General features: G+C 38.8%; 1 pseudogene; it reads left to right on the top strand.

Moving 5' to 3' along the window:
• The first annotated feature begins 1,817 nt into the window (after positions 1-1,817).
• Positions 1,818-3,674, top strand: LOC137500587 (uncharacterized; annotated as a pseudogene).
• Positions 3,675-24,922: the final 21,248 nt, after the last annotated feature.

Here is a 24,922-nt window from a genome sequence, read left to right as displayed (position 1 = left end):
CTGTCAAGAAAAAACGTTAGGCCCACTACAATTAGACGAAATTCAAACTGCAAAGCTGTTTTGGATTAAACATTCACAGAGAGAATCGTTCCCAGAAGAAATAGAAGCACTACAGAAAAGGTCAGAACTACCCAAGCAGTCCAAAATTAGAAACTTTTCTCCATTCATCAAACATGGCATTCTTAGAGTTGGTGGACGTTTACAATTTGCCGGTTTAGATGAAAACGAGCAACATCCCATTATTTTAAATGGTGACCACCATTTCACAAAACTGTTAGTAGAAGAGGAACATAAAACCCAATTCCATGTAGGAACTCGAATTTTGTTGAGCATTTTAAGGACAGACTTTTGGATACTTCGAGGACGACAGATCATCAAGAAAATCATTAGACAGTGCTTACCGTGCAAAAAACTTAAAGCAAAGGCAGCTTCGGAAGTTGAACCCCCTCTTCCGGCAGAACGCGTAACTCCTAGCAGACCATTTGAGACCACTGGTGTGGACTTCGCAGGTCCGTTATATTCCAAGAATGGAGGCATATTACGGAAAAGATACATTGCATTGTTCACATGCGCTGTAACACGCGCTGTACACTTGGAGCTTGTGACAGATATGAGTACGGAGAAATTCATTCACGCCTTACAGCGATTTATTGGACGAAGAGGTTTATGTCGAACAATTTGGTCCGATAACGCACGAACATTTAAGAAAGCTGAAAGAGAACTTAGCACATTATGGGAAAATCTGAAAACAGAAGACATTGTGCATTTTTTGAATGGTAAAAATATTCATTGGCAATATATAGTCGAACGCGCTGCTTGGTGGGGAGGATTCTGGGAGAGAATGGTACAGACAGTGAAAAGCTGTTTGAAGAAAGCCTTAGGAAGCAGGCGGTTCGATGATGAAGAAATTTACACAGTTCTCGTCGGAATTGAAGCAACAATCAACAGTAGACCCTTGACGTATGTGGAAAACGATCCTCAGCATCGTGCGCTGACACCAGCACATTTTCTTATTGGTGATAACACAACAAGGCTACCAGACAGAAAGACCAATGTTGAAGATAGTAACAAAACAAAGGAAGAAATGAATCAGATGTGGATAGAAAAACAGTCTGCACTGAACACATTTTGGAAGCAGTGGAGGAACGAGTATCTATTGGATCTAAATAGTTTCCATGAAGTTCAGCAACGGAACCAGAATCGTCCACTTCTTCAACATGGAGATCTGGCGCTACTAAGCGACGATAAACTACCAAGGCAAATTTGGAAGATAGCTAGAATCTCCAAACTCATCGTGGGACGAGATGGGAAGATCAGGTCCTGTGAGCTGACTGACAAAGAGGGGAGAGTATTTCGAAGACCCATTCAACTGGTACATCCATTGGAGTTGAGCAACCGTGATACGGCTCAAGGTGGGGAGTGTGGAGAATTATCTAACTGACCGTACCTGTTCGCTACACAGCTAAGGAGTTTGAGCCTCCATGGACGTTAACATACTCTTGCTATCTACTTAATATGGACTCCATGAAAGTAATAGTATAGTAGTCTTGGTGATGTTTGATGCTGTTGTAGCAGAGGATGATTCTTTGTAAGAATAAATCAGTAACCCTATGACATTTCAGTGTTCTTATGAAGTAAAACATTACAAATGGTATTTGACACTGATGGGCACAGTGCCCATCACTGTGATTCTCCCTTATTTTTATATTTCGTTAAGTTTATCAAGAGAAATATCCTAACAGATAATTTAAGCAGATATTATTCCACTAAATACGTACTTTAAGGGCGTAAGCATCATAAATAAGGCTAAGTGAATGCAAAAGACGTAATATATTTTTATTCATAAAAGTTTTCATACAGTTGTTTACTTCGATTCCATAGGTTTGTTTGTTTTATTCCAGCTCCAAAATGCCAAATAAAGGAAAGGAGCCCTATAGAAAAGAAAGTCTAATGGCTGCAGTTGCTGCGGTACGCGATGGAGAGAAGATAAAAACTGCAGCAAGAAACTTCTGTGTTCCTAGGTCTACACTTCAGCGTTACCTTAAAGGACAACCTAAGTCTACATTTGGTCCCAATCCGATCCTTAGCGACAATGAAGAAGAAAGTTTGGTTAACTGGCTAATAGACTTGAGTAAGAAAGGTTTCCCTAGGCGAAGAGAAGATGTTCAACTCAGTGTGCAGGAATTCCTGAAATCAAACGAAAGGAAAACTCCTTTCAAGGATAACCTACCAGGAATTGGGTGGTACAAAGCTTTCCTTAGGAGATATCCGATCCTATCAGAAAGGACATCTGAGACTGTAACGAAGGCTAGTGCTAATATAAGTGAAGCAGATATTAGAAGATGGTTTAAAGAGATTGAAACATATCTGAAATCAGAAAATTTGTTTGATATACTCCAAGACCCATCAAGAGTGTTTAATGGAGATGAAACAAACTTTCAACTGTGCCCAAAGAATCAAAAAGTCATTGCTCCAAGAGGTTCAAAAAATGTTTATGAAGTTTCAATGGGAAATGAAAAGGAAACCTTGACAGTTATGTTCACATTTGGAGCCGATGGTTCAGTCTGCCCTCCAATGATAGTATACAACTATAAAAGACTGCCTAATGAGATTGTACAGTCTGTTCCAGATTCATGGGCATAGGCTGCAGTGACTCGGGCTGGATGAGATCCGAAGTATTCTTCGAATTTGTGGCAAATGTTCTTCATCCCCATTTAGTGAAAACACAAGTAAAATTTCCAGTGATACTGTTTGTGGATGGTCACAAGAGCCACCTTACATTTCAGCTTAGCGAGCTCTGTACTGAACTTCAGATAATTCTTATAGCATTATATCCGAACGCCACAAGAATTCTCCAACCAGCGGACGTTGCTGTATTTCAGCCAGTCAAGAGTGAGTGGAAAAAGGGAGTGCTAAATTGGCGTCGAGAACACCCTTCTGAAGCTCTCACGAGAAAGGACTTTGCTCCAGTGCTGGAAAAGATTGTGAATGAGAGAATAAAGCCAGAAACCTTGAAAAGTGGTTTCAGAGCCTGTGGTCTTGTTCCATGGAACCCAGACAACATAGACTTCACTAAATGTATTGGAAGAAAGTACAGAGTTGCCACTTCAACCGATATTAACAAAAATGTGAATAATTCGGATGAGAAGAACAAATTACTGACATTTCAAAAATTCTGCAGTATTGTTGGAGATGAGAGAATTGAGCAGTTCAAGAATATTGAGAAGGTAACTGAAGAAGAACACAGTGAAGAATTTTTTGTATTGTACAGACTGTATGAGGAATTTTTTGAGAGAAATGATCAAAATTCGGAGTTTGATGGACAGGATGTAGAACAGCAAACCAGAGAAACAAATTTGGAACAAACTGCTCTGGAGAATGTATATGTAGAACAAGAACAACCGACCCTCAGTACAGCTCCTCTACACATGAATGAATCGCCTCAGCCACGAACACCATCGTCAAGCAGTGTGTTGAAGCGTTCGGATGTTAAATCACTGGAAGACTGTCTTGTATGGCCTGAAACGCCCAAAGGGAAAAATCTACGGAATGTGCAACGCATGCCTTACGTGATAACGCCAAAGCAATGGAAAGACATCCATAAAGAAAAGGCAGACACGAAAGCAAATGAGGAGAGGAAGAAGGAAGACAGAAAGAGAAAAAGTTCCAAATAAACAAGAATGAAAGGGGTAACAAGAAAAGGAAGGATATTTTGCCTGTCATACGAGAGAGCAATGACCCCAAAATGACTGCAGCTACATCTGTAAAAAAAGTCTTGCTATTTGAGAATCGCAATGAACAATCTGGTGAGAGGAATCATGGTGACGAACACTTGAAGCAGAACACGGAAAGTCTGGCTGAGAGGAAAGGAGTAGCTGATTGTGAACAAGGCAGTACTTCTACGAACATCCTGAGTACAGGCGAAATGAAGATGGGAAGATGTTTCTTCGGGGCGTCAACAAGTAACTTCTTGCTGGAGAGCAAAACTAACAATTCCCTTCGAAAATCCGCCGAAATATTTTCTTCTGGACTTTGTTTCCAGTGTGGCGGTAGCCTTAATACTAAGATACAAGGAGTTTCCTGTCAAATATGTCAGAAGATATTCCACAAGAAATGCCTTCCCGTGGGAAACGATTTGCATCCAGCAGAAAATGAATCAGAGAATGAGAATACTTTCTTCTGCATAAATTGTTTGGATATAGTAGATTACAGTGGAAGTGATTAAACTAAGGAGATAATAGGTTTTGTGACTCCTTGGAAGGTATTTTCCTCTGTGCCCATCACTGTGTTTCAAAGTGCCCAAGTTAGTCTTCAAAGTGCCCATCACTGTCATTTTATGAATTTCTGAAATTAATATTTTATAGAAGGTCAGCAATTAATACTAAATATCTAACATATCATTCTTATAAAACTAGGAACACTTCACTATTCTCTTGCAATGAATGAAATATGTATCTCCATAATTATTCGGTGTATGTGAAATAAAACTATTTGAGCCCTCTTAAAGTGCCCATCACTGTATGGTTTACCCTATATTGTAGATAATCTCGCTGCTGGAAGCATACTGGAGCTGATGTTGCCATGGTTACGGCAGTTCATTTCTTTATCCGATGCCTAGAGCAGGGGTAGTGTGGTTACAATATCTCAATAACGGTTGGTTTATGGTTTTCGGGTCCGTAGGGCTTACCGAGTTTTGTTTTTTGCGTCAAGGGGCTTAAAATGATCTTTGCCTCGTCCTTGTATGACAAATTCGATATTTCGCATATATTAGCCTAGTATTTTTATATCTCCTCACGCCCCCCTCCCCCTCGAATAGTTTTGAAAATAAAATGTAGCCTATAGCACTTAGAGATAATGTATCTTTCTATTAGTGAAATAATTTTCAGAATCGGTCCAGTAGTTCCTGAGATTAGCCATTACATACAAACAAACATTACCTCTTTATATATTAGTATAGAAAAAACATGTCCTGACTGACTGACTGACTGACTGACTGACTGACTCATTCATCATCGCTGAGCCAAACCTAATGGACATAACGAAGTGAAATTTTGAGGACATATTTATATAAAAATGTAGGTGCTCGCTAAGGGAGGATTTTTGGATATTCCTTCGTTAAGGGGTGAAAAAGGGGATGAATTTTTAAAATGAGTGTATCTATATCTCAAAACTTTAAAAGTTTACGGATGTAAAAATTGGTATTTAGAATCTCCTGTGAAAGTAAAGAAACATAGGTAATTTGTTTTCGGACACTCCACTTAAGGGGAACTAAAAAGGGGTAAAATTTTAAAATGAGCATGTCTACAGTATATCTCATACCGAACATGTTACAGAAGTGAAAAATGGTATTTTTTATCTCTATTAAAATAAACATGTATTTTTGTTTTCGGAAAAAAACACTTGGTTGGGGGGTAAAAATGACTGAAAATAGGGTTGAATTATTTTTATTAGGATACTGATATCTCAAAAAATGAAGATGTTACACACGTGAAAATTTTATTTGGAATCTCCTTTAAAAATAAAGAAATACGTATTTTCTGTTTACGGAAAGCCACTTGAAAGGGGGGGGGGGTGGAAATTGAAAAATTAGTTGAATTATTTGTATGAAGATACTAATATCTCAAAAACGAAAGATGTTGCAGACGTGCAAATTCAGGAAAAACTTAAAAACTAACAAAATAACTGTAGAGACACCAGTTAACAACAAAACACGAAGGCAAAAGAAATAACGAGGAAAATTAAAGATTGAACGTAAAAGGAAGAGAAGAACCTATAGCTAGGCACACTAAGAAAAATACAGATATAACATATAAGTAACGGTATAGTAAGTAAAAAATAAATATTACATTATGTACAATGCGAAGAGAAAAAGGAATATGAAGAAAATGGACTAGGTTAAGTTAAGGAAGAATCGATTAAAGGAGGCATACTGTTGCTACTCCAACCACTACTCTTATACCTTCATATCTTCCACACAATATAAATAACATTTATTTGAGCGCCAGTTGCTTTTTTAAGAAAAACAACAAAATTCGGTAGAGCATACCTCTTATATCAATTATCTTAAGGCGTGAGGTGATAAACTCACATATCTGGCAATATACAGGGATATGGATCAGGACAATATTAAATTACTGTTGCATTTCCACAATTGAGGATTGTACATGGAGCTGGAATCACTTATTATAATTAAAATAAAACTGAGTTTATGACTATAATTTACGTCACAATGAACAATCATTGACGTCTTTTAATTTAACAAAATATATATATATATAGTGAGATTTGCGATACTAATAAAAGGAAAATTCAATCTAAACAAAAAAAATCTATTGGCATGAACTTGAAGTGAGATGTGATATCTCCGCTGATTACATTCTTCTTCATGTTATGAATGCATAACATGTCTGATGCTTTAATTACCTGATGTCTGCATACACTGCTGTTGAACTTGGACTTCTTGGGAAAACCTATGAGCTGAAGTCGGGAGCCGTCTGCTGTTATCTTCTTATATAACAAGGAGTTGGCCTACATACCATGTACGCGTGTAGGGAGCTCCAATGTAATTACGTCCACTCAATATATTATAAGTAATTGACAATATTATTGAAACATCTTGTGAAGTCCATCCTCACAAGAAGATGATGTTTCTTTATCAGCATAGTACCAGTCTCTGCTCGGATACAACCACCACTTGTAGACCTCCTCGATTATTACAAGACCTCTTGAAAAAACAACTCTTAGCTCTGACCATCACTCTAAGACCACTTCTTCCATTTGATACATCTGACTGTTACAAATGATCTGAATACCTCACGATGACGACTCATCTCGCTACTCTCTGTTCATCCCTTCCACTTCAACATACAGTAGCTGGCGAATACTGACACTTGGTCGCAATCACGTGCCCACGCACTGATGTCATCAGTCAAGTGTTGTCTAAGCGTGCCCAAGCGGATTGCAGATGACTAAGGGTGCGTCCAGACAGGATCCGTCTTGTCCGGCAATCCGTCTTTTCAGGCAACTGTGCTATGTGCGTCTTGAACAAACCTACCTGTGTTAATGGAGGTGGCCGCACAGAATGCGTGCGCGGCTTATCAGTCTTCTCCGCCGAGTCCGTCATCCGTCTTATTTCAAAACAGCTTGTTTCTAGACGCAGAACGGACAAGACGCAGTGATTATAATGAGTAGTGAGCCATCCAAAGAAGACATTATTTCACGGGTGTTCAAGTATCCGCCGCTGTGGGATTCATCCAACAAAGATCACAAGGACCGCAATGTAATCCAACGTATCTGGCGAGATTTAGCGACAGAATTAGGAGCAGACGAAGGTATGCAAATAATGTTATTAAAGTGCATTTAATTTAATATTGATACTGTATTTAATTAATATTAACTAATATTTCAAATTGTAATAATTCAGTATAGCAGAAGCAGAATGTATGTTTACAAAATGCAAGCACATGGAATGTGTTTATTGTTCTATTTCTATAACAAACGGTACTGCCATGGAACTTCTCCCTCGGGACTACAAAAGTACTGTGTGAATCTCTGCCTTATCAGTGAAGAGTGAAGATGCACTGGAGCCAGCGCAAGAAACTATTGAAAATGCTAGTAATGTCTCCGTTACGGAAATCGGTCAAAAAGCAGGACCCAGTCAAGACATCACACAAAACCCTAAGTCATTATCTATAGAAAGAAACACTCAAAGGCAAGACCTAAAGAAAAGAGGGACCGATCTGTACCGGCAGTCCATGTTGGAGTTTGGGGCTAAAAAATTTATGCTTCTTGAGAGGGACTTAACTGAGGATGAAGATGAAGATTTATTATTCTTTAAAAGCATGTTAAAAGATTTCAAATCCTTTCCGAGAGAGAGAAGAATGTTACTAAAGCTTAAATTTCAAGAGATGCTGTACAAGGAAATTACCGGTGGCTCAGTAGCTGACGGATTAAATCAACAACAATACTCCACGTCGCCAAGTACAACATTATCAACATGGAATGAACAGACTGACACTAGTATGGGTGACTACCAGGCACAGTTCTCTTTTATTAATAATGAATAACTCACAGTGATTTTCCATTATTTTGTATCTACCTGTACTTAATTTTTTAAAAATAAAAAGTCAATGATAGTGAAACTCTAAAGAAAAGTCTTACCTTAATGTAACTACTAGCCTTTCTTCCGTAGAAATTGGATCACGGTAATTTAATTTCACTTTTGACAGTCTGTCTCGAATGCTCTCATGAATAATGTGAAAGCAGTATTTCGACATCCTGAAGTACTCAGCAAATTTTTCATCGTGCTTCAAAAGTTTCGGAAATAATGTATAGTATTCGCCATAACTTCGTCTATCATTATTTCATGACACCAACTTCTCTCTTCACACAAACTTAATTTCAGTGCAACATTTTCACAGAGCAATAACCTCCGTCCTATCCTTCCCAGTGGCATGGTGAAGACTGACAAAACGGATGACTGATCCTGTGTGGCCACGCCGTATAAGACTGATAAGACGCTGTCGTATAAAACGCATCATGACGTGATGCACGCAGCGGAACGGATCCTGTCTGGACGCACCCTAAGTTTCCTGCGTCACCGGGAAATCTACTTTACATAACATTCTCAGTTAAACATAGATACTATGCCAGCTCATCTAGCCAGAGTTACAAGCCACAGCCTGACTATATGAAACCAACAAATCTCACTTACTACAATACAGAATAATTACAAACAAATTTCACTTAACCTATGATTAAATACAATAATATACGTGATACCTAATTATTACAGTCTAAATGATGAGAAACAGAATATATAAAATCTAATGAATCGGGTTAATAATAATAATAATAATAATAATAATAATAATAATAATAATAATAATAATAATAATACATACTGAATGGAATCTGTAACCCTGTTGTACGGTTACAATACAAAGGAAAAACGTCCAAGTTCCTGTCAGAAGATAAAGAGTTAGGAAGGGTCGGTATGCGGATAAATAAAGTTCTTTGAACGAGAGAGAGGAGGGAATACGAAATATGAAGGGGTGCATTAATCCTGGTTTTGCGAGTTGGAACATGTAGGGAAAAAAAGGATGCAGGTTCAGGAGAACGAAATAAACAGTTAACAGCGTTATATAGGAATCTAAGGTCAGCTACTTTCCCGCGACTAGATAACGGGCGAAGGTTTAACTTATCCAGTATTTGATTACTGCTCAAGTTTCGACAATCATAATACTCTTGTTCTAACAATAGCACAGAACAATGACTGCACGCGGTCAATGTGATTCAGATTAGTGTGAGAAGAGGTAGATCAAATGGGAGACGCGAATTCAATAAAAGGTAGGATGCAAGATACGTAGTAGGCTCTGAGGGCGTGGATATCGGTGATGTCAGAAAATCTATACAACAAACCGAGAAATAACATTGCTCGTGAGGTTATCTTTTGTATATGGTCGACAAATAACAATTTACTGTCAAACAACACTCGTAAGTCATTTTGTTCTGTTAGAGTTGGGGACGGGTTACCGAGGAGGGGGTATTTACTAAGACTAGGGTATTTACGAAGCGTGATCGAAATAGAGGAACACTTGGTAGGATTAGGCTTAAGACGCTATGTGGAGCACCATTCAGAGAGTGAGTTAAGCCGCTCTGTAAGGAGTTTACGTCTGATGAAGAATCGATTTGTTAGGATATTTTACAGACATTGCAAATAGTAGAATTTCACGCGAAACGGAGGATATAGTATTGATGAAATCGTCAATAAATAGGACAAAAAGAAGCGGACCTAGGCTGGGAAGTGGGCTCCGTAGGTTAAGTGACGCAGTAGCTCACATGGCTAGCGCGCGGTAGGATGTGTGATAGATGACAGTGCTCGTGGGTTAGAAGGTTCAAGTCCCATTCAAGTTTTTTTAAAGCCAATTACCTGGGATGTGGCAAGGTTGTATACTTACTACCAGTATTTTTCACAGACTGATTTGTTTATTTGGCCCTGAAAAGGGCCGTTGGTATGGAGCTGGGTTGATAGCGGCTAGGAAACATGTAACAAGATTTCAATTATCCATGTCGTTTAACTCAGCACCTGCTCGAACTGACGACCTCAATGGTCGATACAGAGCTGCGCGCGATTTTGTAAGGACCGTCTGGTTCGTTGCTGTCTAAGGTGACAAGGACTGGCTGGCTCTTGTGCATACACCAGTTGTTTTACATAGCCCCATAAAAAATCCAGAGGCGTAAGATCGGGCAATATGGCGCGCCAGGGCACAGGTCCTCTCCTTCCTATCCATTTATCAGGATACGTCGCATGGAGATGGTTCCGGACGACATCGCCCCCGCAAATCCAAATGGGGACTATTTACCTCCGAAAAATTTTACCCGAGAGGATGCCATCAACAGTACATCATCCATACAGAGAGAGGTGCATGTTCTCGGAAGTTAGTTACGGATGTAGCTTCCCGTTGCTTTCAGCCGTGTAGCTAAGCCGTGTTGAGAATTATTACAAGGCTATATCAGTCAATCATCTAGACTGCCGCCCTTGTAACTTCGGAAAGGCTGCTGCCCCCTTTTCGATGAACCATTCGTTAGTCTGGTCTCTCGACAGATATACATCCGATATGGTTGCACCTGTGACTCGGCTATCTGCTTTATTGGGACGCGCAAGTCTCCCCACCGCGGCAAGGTCAGATGGTTCGCAGGGGAGGAATGCGAAACATAAAGTTGTTGAATCTAAAAAGAAGTCATGAGAAGATTTTTGGTAAAAACCTGGAAAGGCTAGATCAAGCAGAAGGGAAACCTTTCTGCAAAGAAATAAAGAATCTTAGAAAGGGAGGGAGAAATGAAATGAACAGTGTTTTGGGTGATTCAGGTGAACTCATAATAAATCCCAGGGAATCACTGGACAGGTGGAGGTAATATTTTGAAAATCTTCTCAACGTAAAAGGAAATATTTCTGGTGGTGTCGCGAACAACCGAGCTCACAGGGAGGAGGAAAATATGTTGGTGAAATTACGATTGAGGAAGTGGCAAGGATGGAAAATAAACTCCATTGTCATAAAGCAGCAGGAATAGATGAAATTAGACCTGAAATGGTGAAGTACAGTGAGAAAGCAGGGATGAAATGGCTTCCTAGAGTAGTAAGATTAGCATTGAGTGTTGGTAAGGTACCTTCAGATTGGACAAAAGCAGTAATTGCACCTATCTATAAGCAAGGGAACAGGAAGGATTGCAACATCTATCGAGGTATCACATTGATTAGTTATACCAGGCAAAAATTTCACTGGCATCTTGGAAGGGAGGGTGCGATCAGTGGTTGAGAGGAAGTTGGATGAAAACTAGTGTGGTTTCAGACCACAGAGGGGCTGTCAGGATCAGATTATCAGCATGCGCCAGGTAATTGAAATATGCTACGGGAGGAATAGACAGTTATGTTTATGTTTTGTAGATCTAGAGAAAGCATATGACAGAGTACCGAGGGAATAGACGTTTGCTATACTAGGAGATTATGTGATTAAGGGAAGATTATTAAAATCAATCAAAGGCGTTTATGTTGACAATTAAGCTGCAGTGAGAATTATTGTTGGTAGAATGAGCTCTTGGCTCATGGTACTTACAGAGGTTAGATATAAAGTGGCAGGGAGGGATTCAGTTAGGTGGAAATGTAGTAAGCAGTCTGGCCTATGCTGACGACTTGGTCTTAATGGCAGATTGTGTCGAAAGCCTGCAGTCTAATATGTTGGAACTTGAAAATAGGTGCAATGAGTATGGTATGAAAATTAGCCGTTCGAAGACTAAATTGATGTCAGTAGGTAAGAAATTCAACAGAATTGAATTCAAAGCTTGAATAGGTAAATAATTTCAAGTATTTAGGACGTGTGTTCTCCCAGGATGGTAATATCATAAGTGAGATTGAATCGAGGTGCAGTAAAGCTAATGCAGTGAGCTCGCAGTTGCGATCGATAGTATTCTGCAAGAAGGAATTCAGCACCCGTACGAAACTATCTTTATATCGGTCTGTTTTCAGACCAACTTTTCTTTGCGGGAGCGAAAGCTGGGTGGACTCAGGATATCTTATTCATAAGTTAGAAGTAACAGACATGAAAGGAGTGGGAATGATTGCTGGTACAAATAGGTGGAAACAATGGCAGGAGGGTACTCGGAATGAGGTGATCAAGGCTAAGCTAAGAATGAACTCGATGGATGAAGCTGTACGCATAAACCGGCTTCGGTGGTAGGGTCATATGAGGCGAATTGAGTAGGATAGGTTACCTAGGAGAATAATGGACTCTGTTATGGAGGGTAAGAGAAGTAGAGGGAGACCAAGACGACGATGGTTAGACTCAGTTTTTAACGATTTAAAGATAAGATGTATAGAACAAAATGAGGCCACAGCACTAGCTGCAAACAGGGGATTGTGATGACGTTTAGTAAATTCACAGAGGTTTGCAGACTGAAAGGGATAACGGTCTATATTTTGATGTATATATGTATGTATGCATAGCCATATTATAGTTCAATAATGTACAAATTGTGTAACTTAAGAGCATGGGCAAGCCTCTATGCCACAATAGCAATGGATTCTCTCGTAAAACAGTGCGCTTAGATACGGACTCTACTTATGTTTGGTGCCCCTTTAATGTCTTCAGTTGACAAGGGGAAAGTGTAGGATGCCTGGAAGGGAAGTGTGAAGAAGAGTTCACATAACGAAACTGGAATGGGGAATGGTTGCCACGAACATGTGCAATCTTATTAATTAAGAGCCCAGGAGGTAAATAAAGCTATTTGCTCATTAGAAAAGTATTAAGGTAAGTCGACGGTTGCTCGGGTTTCTAAATCACTCATTCATTTCCGTGTCCGGATTAAACACGATTATTCCTGAACTCAGCAGCTAGGACGGTATTGGCAGGCCATAGATCACCTTGGGAACACGACTAATTCATGTTTGGGCAGACTAGGAGATGTTCCTGATTCTGTGTCTCCGCACTCACAAGAGATTTCTTCGGATGCAACGACGAATCCTCACTTTATTAAGTTATCCTTACCTTTGGATGCACCAACATGTAAACAGTTGAAGCGACTTCCAATTGGTATATGGCAAGTCGGGTCTCTAAATCAAAGTTTAAGCTTCGCTTCGCTCCACAGTGAATTTCTACATGATCGTCGCTAAGAGCGGAGGCCTTGTATCTGCAACTTTTCCGAATATATCCAGTAGAATTGCTTAAAATGAACCAACATCACCATCTCGTATCTGAATATGGTATTCTTGTACTGAGGAGAACAGTTGGTGTCATTGGTCGCAGTGTGAGTGAAACTACGTTGTGCTTGTCTTATATAAGTACCATATTTTCCACATTTTCATTCTGACATTTTACTATAGTACACCGAGCGAGTGGCCGCGTGGTTTGGGGCACGTAGCTGCCAGCTTGCATTCGGGAGATAGTGGGTTCGAATTCCACTGTCGGTAGCCCTGAAAATGGTTTACCGGTTCCCCATTTTCGCCCAAGGAAAATGCTGGGGCTGTACCTTTTAAGAGCACGGCCACTTCCTTCCCGCTCCTAGCCCTTTCCTATCGCATCGTCGCCATAAGACATGTAACAAGCTTTAAGAGCATGATTTCAGATAATAGTCCCGTATTGACTATACATCAAATAGCGAATATTTAAGATTAACTTAAATATTATATATAAGTGGTCCGCCTATTCAGTACATATATAATTTATTACATTTAGTACATGTACATTTAGTACATCATCAGCTATAATAAACTACAATAATATATCAGAATATCGAATTTACATTTTTAAATTGGAAAGACACATTAAAAACATTGTTGTATGATAGCATATTTAATGTGAAATATTGCCACCCTTTGTTAAAGTTGCAAGTCATATAATCAATAAAACTGGTTGAACTGTTCGTCGCCATAAGACCTGTGTGTGTCGGTGCAACGTAATGCAAATTCTATAGTTCACAGTATTATAAAGTATTTTTTTGCTCTCCAGTAAAATCAGGTTTTTCTTATATATGAGGTCTCCATTCTTAAGCGACGCTGTTTACCCTTTTCTGTTTTTCTGCTAGCGATGTAATGTCTCACTAGCGAATACAGTTTTTCATTGACGCTGGGATGGGAAAAACTCTAGGACTGGGGCGAGAGTGGCCGTGGCTTTAATGTATAGCCCGGGCGTTTGCCTAATATGAAAATGGGAATCCAGAGAGAATTATCGGGCTCCGATGGTGAAGTTCGAACCTATCATCTTCAGAATGTAAGATTTCAGTTATACGACCAGTACTGCGTAGCGAACTCTATGTGTATACAGAGTGTTTCAAAAATAGGGGGCATCATTTCAGGTATGTATTTGTTACATGTAGACAATCAAAATAGTGCATTACAACATGTGTCCGGAAATGCTTCATTTCCGAGTTATGGTGTTCACAACACTGAACTTCACCGGAACGTTTTTCTTCCGCAGGTCATTGTCATTACAGAAGAAGTTCAAAATGTCCACCTCCTGCTTGAATACAGACCTCACATCGATGTCTCATTGATCTGCGAACACAATCCCAAACTCCAGGCGTATTGCGTATGTCCTCACACGATGCCACAATTTGATTCCGAAGGGTTTCCACATCAGAAACCGGAGACGAATACACCAGTGATTTTAAATGGCCCAGAAGTAGAAAACGAGAGGGTTCAGGTCAGGTGAGCGTAAAGACCAAGCAATCGGGCCACCTGTACCTATCCATCGATCAGGAAACATTCGATCAAAGTCAATGAGACATCGATGTGTGGTCTGTAATGAAGCAGGAGGTGGACATTTTGAACATCTTCTGTAATGACAATGACCTGCGGAAGAAAAACGTTCCGGTGAAGTTCAGTGTTGTGAACGCAATAACTCGGAAATGAAGCATTTCCGGACACATGTTGTAATGAACTATTTTGATTGTCTACATATAACAAATACATACCTGAAATTATGCCCCCCATTTTTGAAACACTCTGTATATAGCTACTAGCAGTTACCCACGGCTTCGCTCATGTATTTCGTAATTTGTTAAAAGTAATCGTTCCTCGGTACTGTACTGTTCTCTATCTGAAAATCCCTAAAGTATAAAAGCTCACCGAAAAATTGAATTTCATTTACCCCAGAAACTCTTTGTAAATCACGTTTGTGGTATTGCTTTGTGGGGCTTAAGATTACCATGCGACATAGACTGGACATATGAGAAACATTGTCATTACAGAAGATGTTCAAAATGTCCACCTCCTGCTTCATTACAGACCACACATCGATGTCTCATTGACTTTGATCGAATGTTTCCTGATCGATGAATAGGTACAGGTGGCCCGATTGCTTGGTCTTTACGCTCACCTGATCTGAAGAAAATGAAACCAATAAGTTATGTTTCTTTATTTTTAAAAGAGATTCCAAATACCTATTTCCACGTCTGTAATGCACCCTTTTGTCGTAATTCAATGGGTACAGTAACATCTTCAGTTTTTGAGATATAAGTATCCCCATAAAAATAATTCAACTAATTTTTCAATTCATTCACCCCCCCCCCCCCCTTTAAGTGCCTTTTCCGAAAAGAAAAAATGCATGTTCGTATATTTTTAAATGACTTTGCAAATACCATGTTTCACGTCTGTAACATGTTAAGTTTTTTGACATATACTGTAGATATACCGGTACTCATTTTAAAAAATCACCCGCTTATTCAAATCGTTTCACCTCCTTCAGTGGATTTTCCGAAAAACAAAACAAAAAAATGCATGTTTCTTTATTTTTAAAGGAGATTCAAAATACCAACTTTCAGTTTTGTAACATCTTCACTTTCTGATATTTAAGTATCCTCACAAACAGACTTCAACACCTTCTTCACTTATTTTCACCCCCTTAAGTCGATTTTCCGAAAACAAAAAATACGTGTTCCTTTAATTTTAAAGGAGCTTCCAAATACCAATTTTCACGTCTGTAACATATTTAGTTTTTTAGATACAAGCATCCTCATACAAATAGTTCAACTAATTTTTTAGCTTTTCAACCCCCTCCCCATAAGTAATTTTCCGAAAATTAAAGGATATGTGTACTTTATTTTTAAAGTAGATTCCAAATACCAATTTTCGCGTTTATAACATATTTAAGTTTTGAGATGTAAGTACCCACATACAAAGAATTCAACTAATTGTTTAGTTAATTCACCCTCGTTAAGTAGGTTTTACAAAAACAAAAGAATACGTGTTTCTTTACTTTGAAAGAAGATCCCAAATACAAATGATCATGACTGTAACATCTTTAGCTTTTGAGATATAAGTAACCTCATAAAAGGAATTCAACTCCTTTTTCACCCCCTCCAGCCCCCGTTAAGTTGATTTCCCACAAAAATGCATGTTTTTTTATTTATAAAGGAACTTCCAATGACCAATTATCAAAACTGTAACATTTTCAGTTTTTGAGATATATGTATCATAAAAATAATTCAACTCCTTTCTTTCATTCCACCCGGGTTGACCTTTCTCCGTCCACCAAAATGCGTGTTTCTTTATATTTAAAGGAGATTCCAAATAGCAATTTTCACGTTTGTAACATCTTTAGTTTTTATTAGATATAAGTATCCTTATACAAATAATTCAAATAACTTTTCATTTCCTTTATCTCCCCCCCCCCAATAGGGTTTTCGAAATTTTTTTTTAACAAGATTCAAAATACCAATTTTTACGTCTGCACAACCTTTAGGTTTTGAGATATAAGCATCCTCATACAAAGAATTTACTAATTTTACAATTCCTTCACCCCACTTAAGTGGATTTCCCGAAAGCAAAATGAATACGTATTTCATTATTTTTAAAGGAGACTCCAAATACCAATTTACACCTCTGTAACACCTTCAGTTTTTCAGATATCACTATCGTAAAAGAAAGATTTCAACTCCCTTTTCAGTCCTCTTTACTCCCCTCCCCCATAAGTTTTTTAAAAGAGATCAAAAATACAAATTTTGCGTCTGTAACATATTAGGTTTATCAGATGTTCTGTAGATATTCTCATTATAAAAATTCATCCTCTTTTTCAGTTCCCCTTAAGTAGATTTTCTGAAAATAAATTATCTACGTTTCTTTATTTTTATATAGGATATTCCAAATACCAATTTTCAAGTCTGTAACCATTTACGTTTCTGAGATATACTGTAGATATACTGTAGTCTTTTTTAAAACTCACCCATTTTGTCACTCCTGTTCACCCCCCCCCCTAATTGACTGGATTTTCCAAAAAAAAAAATACGTGTTTCATTATTTTTAAAGGAGATTCCAAATAGCAATTTTCATGACATCGTTTCTATATTCTTGTATAAGGTTCCTTTGTAAACTTTTCTGTCGGATATTCCTTGGTCAACTCTTGTTCTCTCCCGGCTTCAATGGTATTGTTTTCTTCGTCTATGGAGTTTGTAATATTCTTGCCTTTCATGGACCTTTACGGTAATTTAGGAATGAGGTTATTCGTGTTATTTTAACACAATACTGTGTTATAGAACAGGCACGATAAGAATCGGAGGTAGAAATGAACTACTAGCATGGCATGGATATCCACTAGTCCATAAGTTTTCGATATATATTATGAAAAACACCTCACATTATTAACAGTTAATTGAAACAGTCAATTTTATTTTTTTCAGACGATCTTCATCGGCGCACCAGTAAGGAGGTCTTTCAGCTGCCCGAGCCAGTTGCCTTTTCTGTCAACTATGGCTGAGGAGGTACTGTTGTAGACAAACGGTCGTCGCACTAATGTCTTGCAGAGAAAAGGAAGTAGTCAAATGTCAGACTGACCCTTTAGCTTTAGTTTGTTACTTAAAAAAATAATTGAGAGAAAAATATTTCATATATTACGTATTGGGAATGTTGCGTTTGCTTCTTAATACTATGATTTTAGAGATTTTACTTCTATTTGAACTGAAAGAAGCATATTTTCAATGTAACCTACTAATCCTGTCTTCCTAGCTATCACAGGAACAGATTCCGCTCGTCTCCATCTTCACTTCCTGCTCTGCGAAACATCAGAGTGACGATCACAGTAGCAGACACCAGGTATTAGTTCAGTGTTCGGTGTCTCACACGTTTGTGTATGTTTCTGACCTATTCATGTACTACTTGTTTTCTGGTTATTTACTTCACTGTCATCTCTCATTAATTTGAATTTCCTATATTACAAATTTTGTCCTCATTTATCATTTGCTACGAACCTCCTACGCTGGCGTAGCAGGGGGAGAGGTGATACTCTCACGTGGTGCGTCCCAGGTGGTGGATAGGGGGGTCTCAACGGCTCGCCGGCGGACTTGAGGGAAATAACTCTCGCGGACCAAACATACAACCCCCTGTGAGTGGGGGACGAAGACGAATACACCCACGGTATCCCCTGCCTGTCGTAAGAGGCGACTAAAAGGGGCGACTAAGGGATGATAAAATTAGAACCATGATACTACTTGTCATTAGTACCACCACGCGGGGAACACCATAGGTCGCTTATACTTGCGCGTAGTACCACTATGTTAGATACACAATAAGTTTGTGATTAATAGCAATAGAGTGCTTTGGCGGTTTCTACAGTACCTGTGATTCGTACCCCTATATGAGCAACACCATGGGATTAGCGACACTATGGTTTTGCCTTGCCTATGCTCAGTACCCACTCTGCGAGGAACACCACGGGATACTGCGGGTCCCAGTATTTTGTCCACTTATGCGAGGAACGCCATAGGTTTGCGTTGCCTGTAAGTAGCGCCGCAGTGTGCGAAACACCATAGGTCTGTGTTACATGTGCGAATTTCATTGCCTGTGCATAGTACCATACTGTGTGGAATACCGCGACAAGTACCATTATGACGGGCCGATGTCCTGGATTTTGGACCCGTTTCGACTACAAGCATCAACGAGTCAGTATTGTGCTTTAGAAGCAGTCCCTTGGTCAGTAATACTATAGTTTAACGCTAAGTTTCTGGGAATGTGGGACATAGCGGGTCGGATCCACTGATTGTTTTAAATTCATATCCATTCATTCTTCGTCCTCACGTTTTCAAAATCTGGTCCGTGGAGGATTATGGATTTTTAAATTGTCATACCATTTCGTCTAATTTCGTACCATTAGCGGCTGATGACCTAGATGTTAGGCCTCTTTAAACAACAATCATCATCATCATCATTTTCATTCGTTGTATTATTGTATAATAACCTAATTAGCTGCTCTTAAAACGGTATTCATTATCACAAGCATCACTCTATTTCCAAAATCGGCAATTTACTGACATACCTACACAGGTTAGTTACGAAAATAACTTGATTAGTGATGATGTGCTATGCAGAAGAATGAGTAAAAAGGGAAATAAAAAACACCTCCGTTATTTGCATACATGTCATGGCTAGTTACATAAATATATTATTCTACTCGGATTTCGTCTGCATTTTAATATAATATAATATAATATAATATAATATAATATAATATAATATAATATAATATAATATAATATAATATAATATAATATGATTTTGAACGGAGACTAATAAAAACTTGCCTTAAAAAGACTCCACTTAACTCATAGACCCCATTAAGTGCCTTGGCCTATCAATATGACTGCTGCCCATAAAAATGGCTTGAAAATATTGTAGTGTCACGAGGTCAGAGTGACGTGATCAGATCTGGTGCCTCTCATTTTACACCGCTCGTCGTCTGGTCTCATGAGGGTGAGTGAATCCCGTTTCAGCACTGCTTTCAGAATTACAATACTTGGACGAGCCGAACACGGGACCTCCAGGTAAAGGTCAGATATGGTACCCGTACACCATAATATTATATTTTTAGGAGTATTCATAAAACGATATGTAAATTATATAGAAATCCTATAGTATTATTCAAAATAAAACTATTTCAGGAGGATAAAGTCTTCTTCCTGGTCAATTCAGTGCGATGTTTGATTAATATTTAGATATACTGTCCTTACGATATGCTTTGCTAATTCCATAGCTAAATGGTTAGAGTGCTGGCTTTTGGTCAAAGAGGCTCCGGGTTCGATTCCCGACAGGGTCTGGAATTTTAACCATCATTGGTTAATTTCGCTAGCACGGGGGCTGGGTGTATGTGTCGTCTTCATCATCATTTCATCCTCATCACGACGCACAGGTCGCCTACGGGAGTCAAATCGAAGGACCTGCACCTGGCGAGCCGAACATGCCCTCGGACACTCCCGGCACTAAAAGTCATATGCCATTTCATTTCATTTCATTTGCCTTGCTAATAAGGCAATTTGATCCTGATTTTTAAAACTTCAATTCTGAACATATGTATGGTCATAAAGAAAAGAGGCAATGCAAAAGAAACAGTCATTGTCGGAAATAATCAGAATCCCTACACCGCTTTACAAACTTTGTCTCTCGTGTTTCTCCGTGAGTGATTAAAAAAAACTGAATTGTTTTCGAGAGTTGTCAGACTGTAACGGATCAAACACCAGAACAAACTAAATTCTGACAAGATAAATTGTCGTTAAGACCTTGCTCCTCAATGACGTTCGCAATTAACATGCTCACGAGTCACGATATAGATAATTAACAATTGCAAGCTGGGCGCCAGGCTTCGAAATTAATTGAATTTGAAACTGAATTTAGATTTTTTAAAATACTAAACTTAATTTAATAAGACTATCCCGGTCGTGAGGTATAAGAATACTAACCATTATATACTATATGGAAAAACGTAGGGAACCCACTAAAAAGTAAATTATTTAACGATGTACAAAGAAAAAAGTTTTATTCCATAAAAGGATGAAATTACGTAAAAACGAGTTATATCCAAAATTTAAAATTACTGACTGTGATTACAATTAAACACAACACGCGCGGACTTGCGATAACAGGGCTAACTAATGCTCACCGGAGGTTGATATTTTCGTCATCTGCTTCCGTGGTTGATAGTTGTCGTTCCTCTTCCAACAGCATCATCCTCGGCATCTGCTTCATGGAATGGATTTCACCCTGAATCTATTACTCCCTATTTTGCTGAGTACCAGCCTTACAATATGAAATTCCACATCGGAATTAATTGGATAGAGAGGACTAAAACATCCAGTCCTTCTATGTTATATGAACTTGGCTTTCAAAATAAACTGAGTAAGTCTCACAGAGCCGATAGGAAATATTGAGTGTAAGCACCTCATAAGCGATGCACTCAGATAGCAGAGTGACTCTAAAAAAACCGTGGACTACCTGAGAATGGAGACTCAAGAAAGATGGATGCAGAATTATCTTCACCGCGCAGTGTAGATATATATAAATCCTCTTCACATTCCCACTTCCTCCCTCGATGTCACATGGCATCTCGTTCCAATGAGAGCCGATGTACGTCGCCACCCTGTCGATATATAGATGTAGTGTCTGTCCTTGACAGAAAAAGCCCTTCTGATAGGAGCACGTGATACGGGGTGATTTAGCGTCCCTACAACAAAATTATGTCCTTCCCTCGTACTGTTGCGTACGTTTCCAAGAACCTTCCAAAATTAACCTGCCTGGACTATTGCGAGACACCAAGTAGCCTGTTAGCGCAAGACCTACTGACTTAACATTTCAACGGAATATTCTAATATATTACAATTAAAATTATTTCTCGTTCTTACGTACAAATTACATAAATGATGATGATGGACGTTAATAATGAATAAAATTACGTATGATACATGATACAGATATATATATACAATGAATTCGGATGGACAATTAAGTTATGTCAATGTCGTGGCGACCATGATATTGCAAGACTACCCTCTCGAGATTTGTACAGCTGTTAAAAAAATGCCCCGCTTCAACAGTGAATACATTCTATGTTCCATTTTGTATCCCGGTGCTGTTGTACGATTCATGCGCTTGTGGATGCGCAGTAAAAGCACTGTGAACTATGATTATGGTGTTTAAGGAGTCATTCGGTATCTGCTTCTTGTAAAACAACGGTTAAACGCACGCTTAGTGAATCGAAGGTGGCGAATTTTTGTGCCTTGTCGAATAATCATTTTTATTTAGTTTTCGTTCTTTAGTAATATAAATAACACAAATGTTATTTTTGAAACAATACTGGTGCATAATACCAGTGCTAGTTTTTCCTTCTTTTGCGTTATTAAGTACTATCATGTGACGGAATAAAATTAAAAGTAGTGACGATGATATAAAACTGAGACATTGCCGTCTAAATAACGACGTTCTTCCGACTGAGATATAAGGAATTTATTTCGTACAACTACTATTCAAAATGTGTATCTGAAAATAATAATATAGTAATCAAGAAGACTCCAAATGAACATACATACATCTCATTATAGACTCTTACGCCTTTCAGCTTTCTGTCTGCAAGCCTCTGTGAATGTACTAACCGCCGCCACAATTATCTATTTTTAACTAGTTTTGTGGCCTCGTAGAAACTGACGAGGAGAATCCGCCAAGTGTAACAACCCGATTTCTCCGAAACTTTGCTAAGTGAAAGAGGAGATGAAATAAGCGAATAGGCTTATCCATAGACGCTCGACCGTTTCCGACGGTGAGATGGCAGCCCGGTGTACAAAGCCAAGAATAAGGGCGGAGAAGATTCGTCGTGCTGACCACAGGACACCTCGTAATGTGCAGGCCTCTGGGTTGAACAGCGGTCGCTTGGTAGGCGATGGCCCTTCGGGGCTGTTACGCCATGGAGTTTGGTTTGGAAAAGTAAACGAGAAGGAAGCGACATCCCTGCAAGACTCCTTAGCTTCCAGCTAGTTCTTTCGTCCGGTCTCGTACATTTAGGACAGTTGGAAAACGCACGCATTAATAAATGCTCCTCATAAAACATTTGTAAAAATACTAACTGCATCTATTTATAACAATAATCACAAACGCCTCTTTTTCATGTGGCTCATTTAGTTGAGTCGCTGTCCTTCTGAGTCCGAGTTCGCAGGTTCAAATCCCAGCTTGGGTCAGTGGCCCTTAAAACGGTGTTGAAATGGCTACAGCTCCATGTCGTTGATTTCTGGTATGTTAATAGAAATGATGAATGTGAATACTAGCGTCACAATACTGTAACTTTATACTACTATATTCTGTATCCCAGGCTTGCGAAGGAAACTAATAGGACTAGGTAAACCCTACATAGCATATGTTGTGACATGTATTTTTCTTTACCAACTAACAAAAACATCTATACCCATACGTTTTACATTCTATATACATATTGAACCCTTTGGTCCATACTGAAGGATACCTACTTTTCTTACCTATCAGCAAAAGTTCATGAGATCTGTCTCTTGGGTCGTATCGGGTTCTTCGTCACTTGCTGAGGTAAAGGTAGGGTTCAAAAATGTTAATCTATCTACTCAAATGAAAGGTTTGTTTTTAAAAAATATATATTTATTCAAGTAATTCCTGAAGTATTCCTGAGTTATCAACGGTATTATTTAACTCAATCGTGTCCACTGGACAATCACTTTTCTACATAGAAGGTCAGAACACTGGTGTGAGCCTTTGACGTAACTGCCTGATGGGTATTCTTACTAGAAACCATTGTCTCAATTATTAATTAAAGAAAGAAAAGTCTGGAAATCCTTAAATTCGGCTTCCATGTGAGACTACATGTACCATAATAGTGATTCTTTATGGTCCAGACCTCGTAACACGAACTCTGGACTCTGGGTATAATTAAGGCAGTCCAATCGGTGTGTGCCACACAGTGGTTATACGGCATGGAGCCTTAATTGAATTGACGTGACCTGCGACTATGTCATGGACCGACATCTAAACTTCTAAGTTACTTTAAAGTAATTGTGGATGATGACCGCAAGGAAAATGATGCTACAGTGGCATATGGCCCTAGTGTAAGTCACTCAGGTTGGTGACCCCCTGACCATCCAATTTTCTAAGCTGAAGGCTAAACACAATTAAGTTACATCGGTTGATGACCAAAGTTTCCACTTTACTATCCCCAGCACATTTCTGCTCAATCAAACAAAGTCAAATCATGCAACAGCAACAATGCTCACTATACTTGGTGGCAGTAAAATCCATTACCTTTGGATATGTCCCCTTAATCGTTACGTTAACATTTACATATACCCCAGAAAATAAACTACGATTTCCAGAATGCATCTTCAAGTTATTCGCTTGATTGTAAAGTTATTTCAAATACGGGTTTCACTGAATTTAATAATTAAATAAATGTAAATGATTTAATGACATCTTAAAGAACAACAAATTCTATCTCCGCGGACTAATGGTTTCTTTCACATGTCCCTACACAAGTCTTGACATAATTTAATTTGATCATGTCGGATGTCTATTGTTGATTCCAGTAGCTGGAAAAGAACTATTACATCATTCATGTCCAGTTTATATCTTGTTTCATGACCTCACACTTTGAATATAATCTAACCCTAGCCATTATTAACACTTGGATAACCCTAATAATTACGTACAAACCAAAAGCAACTCGCCATATAATTACGATGTCATACCTCGTCATAACATTTTATAAAGTTTGCGCACCCCTCACAGACAAAACAATCATCACTACCACCGCTCTATATTTTGGACAACCCTGAATTTGGCTAACCTTGCTCATTATACTCTAAGTTCGTGGTCTCAAATGCACATTACGTTCTCAATTAAACAAATTTACAGTATCTAACGACACACACGTTATTCCCGGATGAAAATTTCAACTAAATCCAACATTTAACGTTATCCTCTGCCGAGAAATGCAATCTCGATTCAATGCGTAACACACTCTGCATGTTCTGTTATTCGAGTGGCGAACCCCTATCAGCTGACGGCATTTCGCCCCAACCCTCGCTTGGCAGTGATATGAGACATCTGTTCGTTCTACCTGACTGGCCTCTCAGAATGCAACCTTTAAACTCTACCGAC

This window comes from Anabrus simplex, chromosome 1 (assembly GCF_040414725.1).
Source record: "Anabrus simplex isolate iqAnaSimp1 chromosome 1, ASM4041472v1, whole genome shotgun sequence".
Taxonomy (NCBI): domain Eukaryota; kingdom Metazoa; phylum Arthropoda; class Insecta; order Orthoptera; family Tettigoniidae; genus Anabrus; species Anabrus simplex.
This window is presented reverse-complemented; position numbering and strand designations above follow the sequence as displayed.